This window comes from Rhinoderma darwinii, chromosome 5, assembly GCF_050947455.1.
Source record: "Rhinoderma darwinii isolate aRhiDar2 chromosome 5, aRhiDar2.hap1, whole genome shotgun sequence".
NCBI lineage: Eukaryota > Metazoa > Chordata > Amphibia > Anura > Rhinodermatidae > Rhinoderma > Rhinoderma darwinii.
In genome coordinates, this window is record NC_134691.1 from 212,152,827 (window position 1) to 212,158,485 (window position 5,659).

Here is a 5,659-nt window from a genome sequence, read left to right on the forward strand (position 1 = left end):
ATCTGCTATTGCAGCAGATAGGCGCTGCAATGTAGATTACAGTAACGTTTTTATTTTTTAAAAACGAGCATTTTTGGCCAAGTTATGACCATTTTCGTATTTATGCAAATGAGGCTTGCAAAAGTACAACTGGGCGTGTTGAAAAGTAAAAGTACAACTGGGCGTGTATTATGTGCGTACATCGGGGCGTGTTTACTACTTTTATTAGCTGGGCGTTCTGATGAGAAGTATCATCCACTTCTCTTCAGAACGCCCAGCTTCTGGCAGTGCAGATCTGTGACGTCACTCACAGGTCCTGCATCGTGTCGGCACCAGAGGCTACAGTTGATTCTGCAGCAGCATCAGCATTTGCAGGTAAGTAGCTACATCGACTTACCTGCAAACGCCGATGCTGCTGCAGAATCATCTGTAGCCTCTGGTGCCGATGTGTCCTCGCTCGTCTGACACGATGCAGGACCTGTGAGTGACGACACAGCGTGATTTCTGGAGAACACGGCTGTGTCTGCACTGCCAGAAGCTGGGCGTTGTGAAGAGAAGTGGATGATACTTCTATACACAACGGCCAGCTAGTAAAAGTAGTAAACACGCCCCGATGTACGCACATAATAAACGCCCAGTTGTACTTTTACTTTTCAACACGCCCAGTTGTACTTTTGCAAGCCTCATTTGCATAAATACGAAAATGGTCATAACTTGGCCAAAAATGCTCGTTTTTTAAAAATAAAAACGTTACTGTAATCTACATTGCAGCGCCTATCTGCTGCAATAGCAGATAGGGGTTGCAAAATCTGGTGACAGAGCCTCTTTAACCCCTTGGCAATCCTCCCTTAAATGGCCAAATTTGAAACAGTTCATACAGAAAGATGGCTGCCCTTGGTAGTAGAGGTAGCCTCTATTCCCAGCCACAGCAAAGTTGGCAGGTGGGTGTCTCACTCCCCCAATGCAACTCTCATCCGGTCTTAATTTTACCCAGAATTTATAGGTACCATTAAAAATATTGAGGATACTTCTTTGTTTTACCCCCCCTTTCACACTCAAAACAATACTGTCCAAGAAAATTCTTTAAGACATTGACATCAGTGAAGGAATTGAACACATGGATAAAAACCGTTTTTTCCTCTAATTCAAATAGTGGAACAAAAGTCACATTTCTCAGTACCTGGTTTGCGGCGTTGGTCTTCAGACACTCGTAAAAAAGCAAGCAGGTCCCATCCACATAAAAGGCAACATCATAAATACCTTGCTTTTTAGATTCCTGGATACAAAATACATAGTTTTCCAAGGAAATACCAGCCATTTTTTCCACGATTTCATGACCAACATACGAGATGCAGTTCTTCACACTGTCTGAGATATCCACCTTCAGCCGGACGGTCTTCTGTATACCTGTTGAAAATTCCATACTTGCCATTTTGCCTATCGGTCCAGGACCATAGGAGGATCACCACTCAAGAGGTCTCCTGCTACTGCAGGAACACTCGCACCCCCGACCCAGACCAGAGCAATAACTCTGATATGAGCCAAAAGGCCGAGAAGCAATAACCCGAAAGTGGCGTGTGTTGCCAGAGCCTGCCCAATACTGCTGTTCACCCCTTTTTTTGATTGAAAAATGCTTTATTGACAATCAATCGTCATCATACAAACATTACTGCGACGCAGCGCAAGCCATGAAGCAGCAAATAATAAATAATAACAGTCGTCAAACATAACATGACAGTATAATACACAGTACAGGCTAGCCTATGCTATACATTACACCACATGCTACACTAACATTCTTGCATTCACTAAAGCCAAACAACAAAGCATTACAGACAAGTGATGGGGTAAGGGAGTGGGTAGGAGGGGATAGGGAAGGGGGAAATCACAGGCCCGAAGCTTTATTGAAAGACAACACACAAGAAGGGAGAGTGGGGGGAAGGGGATTATCAGTCCTCTTCCTCATCGACGTCCGGGCTGTCCCAGGTGGAATAGTCTCTGAGCAGGCTGTGGATCAGCCTGCGGCAGTCCTGGACGGACACACTCTCTCTCCGCAAAATCAGACGGTTCCTGGCAAACCATATAGCGTCCTTAAAGCAGTTCATAAGGCGCCAGGCTTCCTGGATTGCTCCATCCGTGGTATTCCCAGGAAATAGTCCATAAAGTACCGAGCGGTACGACAGTCTGTTCCTGGGTACTGAGTCCTTGAGTTCATGTTCCAAGGCTTTCAACAGACCCTGTGCAAAGGGGCACTGCCAGAAAGTGTGCAAAGATGTTTCCTCCGTGAAGGGGCACCTGGGGCAGTACCGGGTCTTGCACAGGTTGCGGGCATGCATGAATGACCTAAGAGGCAGTCCTCCCTGGATGGCCATCCATGAAATGTCCTTGTGCCCGTTGGTCAACCTGCCAGAATACACGTTAGTCCAAACAGTCTCCAACGTGTCGGCATGAAGCCCTGGAACAGACTCCAGTGGGTCCTTTGCTCTGATGTGCTTGTGGATCGTCTTAGGTTTCCACAAGTCGGGCTTAAGACCCTCCAGCTGATGCTCCCTCACAAACCGGACAACATCTCCATAGAACCAGGGAGCGTGCCAGTTGTAAGGGAAGGAGCTGTCCCACTTGTCCCAGCCAAAACCTCGCCAGAGGGGAAGGAGGAAGTAGCGGGACATGGCCTTGCCCGCAGAGCCGTTTGCTGTCCTCAGAGTCCTACGAACACAGTCACATACAAAAGCGATCCACAGCAGAGTGGGAATGTCGGGTATACCCTTCCCACCTTTGCGGGGCTCCTTGTACATAACAGTCCGCTTTACTCTGTCCATTTTCGAGCCCCAGATGAAGCGAAACACAGTCCTGGTAATGGCCCTCGAGACCGTGGCAAGAGGGGGCCATGCCTGTGCAGTGTATTGTAGCACAGGCAAGACTTCGTTACGCAGGACCATTGCTTTGCCCTCAATAGTGAGTTGTCTGAGGCTCCACAGTCCGATCCTTTGGTTGACTTTGGCCAAGCGTTCTTCCCACGACTTTAGGGCTGCACCTTCCTTACCGAACCAGACTCCCAGAATTTTGATGAAGTCCGGCTTGATAGTAAACGGGAAGGAGGCAGGAGAAGGCAGGTACCACTTTCCGAAGAGCATGGCTTCCGACTTCCCGCAGTTGACTTTTGCCCCTGAAGCGTGTCCGAACTCCTCGCAGGTCTGGACGAGTGCAGTCACCGAACTCTGCTCAGCGCAGAAGACGGTCACGTCGTCCATGTACAGCGAGCATTTGACCTCGAAGTGTCCTGGATCTGGTGCGGTGATCCCTCTGATCTCTCCATTCTGCCGGATAGCCTCTGCGAAGAGCTCTATAACACAAACAAAAAGGAGAGGTGAAAGAGGACAGCCTTGTCTAACCCCCGACGATACAGGAAAGGGGTCAGTCTTCCAGCCGTTCACCAGCACCGAGCTGTAAATGTCGCAATACATCAGGTTAACATACAAACAGAACAACCTGCCAAGCCGCAGCCTACGCAGAGCCTTACCCATGAATTCGTGAGAGACCCGGTCAAAAGCCTTCTCCTGATCCAGACTGACCAGGGCCGCGTGTGTACGGCGGCTTTGCATGTAATGCACCGTGTCCCTCACCAGGGCAAGACTGTCGGCCACCCTACGGCCAGGAATGCCGCAGGTTTGGTCCGATCCGATGATCTGTCCGATGACAACCTTCAGTCTGTTGGCCAATACTTTGGCGAGGATCTTGTAGTCCACGTTCAGGAGAGAGATGGGACGCCAGTTTTTCAGGTCACATCTCTCCCCCTTCCGCTTATACAAGATCGTGATCATGCCTTCTCTCAAGGACGGTGGCATTCTACCCTCCACCACCATCTGCTCATAGAGCTCCAGCAGGTCCGGACAGATCAAGTCCCCCAGCGCTACATAGAGCTCTGCTGGGAGACCATCACTGCCCGGGGTCCTGCCGGGTCTGAAGGATTTAGCGGCAGAGAGCAGTTCCTCCACCGTCAGGGGTACATCCATAGCCTCCGTACCTGCAGGATCAAGATGATTAGTGATACTGTAAAGGATCTGCCAGGCACAGCTTCGGGGTTAACTCCCAGAACTAATCAGTCAGCACCTGAGAATACATCCCTGAGACTGACTCCTGCTTCCACCATTCAGGCTGGCAGGCTTAGGAGTGGGAGAGCCTATCGTAACCTGGCCAGACTCAGCTAGCTCCCGCCCTCGGTCTATTTAAGCCTGCACTTCCTGTCCCTCGGTGCTTGTTATTGCTTGTGTTTCCCTCCTTGTGGTTTCCTGGCCCAGCTACAGCTCCTGCTATTTTTGATCCTGCTCCATACAGACCCTGGCTTACCGACTACTCTTCTGCTTTTCGTTTTGTATCTCGCACACTCCTGGCTTGACTCGGCTCGTTCACCACTCTGGTTGCTCACGGTGTTGCCGTGGGCAACGGCCCCTTTTCCTTGCTTGTGTTCCTTTGTATGTTTGTCGTGTTTGTCGTGCACTTACTGAGCGCAGGGACCGCCGCCCAGTTGTACCCCGTCGCCTAGGGCGGGTCGTTGCAAGTAGGCAGGGTCAGAGTGGCGGGTAGATTAGGGCTCACTTGTCCGTCTCCCTACCCCCTGCCATTACAGATACCTGACAGGAATTTATCGGCGGCTTCGGGGTCAGTGGTTTTCCGGGAGTAGAGGCTTCGGTAGTAGTCTGTGACGACTCCCATCACCTCCTTCTTCCCAGAATGCATGTTTCCGGTCTCATCTCGAAGTTCCTTCAGGGGCGTGTGGCCGGCATGGAGTTTCCTGAAAAAGAACGAGTTACATTTCTCACCCTTCTCCAGGTTCTCCACCTTGGAACGAAAGACAATTCGCTTGGATTCCTCCTCAAAGTGCCTTTTCAGGCCCTTTTTGGCTTCCTCCAGCTCCTTCCTGACGTCCCAGCCGCATTGAAGGAGGTCTTGCAGGGATCGCAGCTGACGCTGCATCTCTCTGAAGTCTCTCTTCCTCTCACACGCCTGTTGGCGACTTTTTGCCTGAAAGAAACAACGAAGTTCAACTTTAACATATTCCCACCAGTCACAGGTTTTGTCAAAGAAAACTTTATCATTCCTCCAAACAATATAGGCGTCTCTAAGTTCCGCCAGTACCTCCTCTCTTTCCAGCAGGGCACAATTCAACTTCCAGGAGCCAGGGCCGGGAGGAAAACCGTGGCCGATGGCACCCTGGAAGAGAATGGCCCTGTGGTCAGAGAAGAAGCAGGGGACCATGGAGTGCCCATGCTGCTTGACTGCCCGGGAGGTGAACACAAAGTCAATCCGAGAACGAAGTGAGCCATCGGGTCGGCTCCATGAATAGTTCACAGAGCCGATCCCCATGGAGCCCACAACATCCTGCAAGGATGCTTCGGTTACCATCTCGATAAGCAGTTTGGAACTTACATCCAGCTTGATTGAAGTGCCGGAACTTCGTCCATCCTCTTCGATGGGGCAGTTGAAGTCCCCGGCCATCACCACTGCCCTAGTGGTGGCGAGCTGGGTCCGCAGGGTCTGGAATAGTTCCAGGCGCTCAGCCTTCATAGGGGGGGCGTACACGTTGATGAGCCTAATCGGCTCTCCTGCCCAGGAACTGTCTACGACCAACAAGCGGCCGCAGACGAGCTCCTGGACAGAGTCAACAGTAAATACGCCTCCC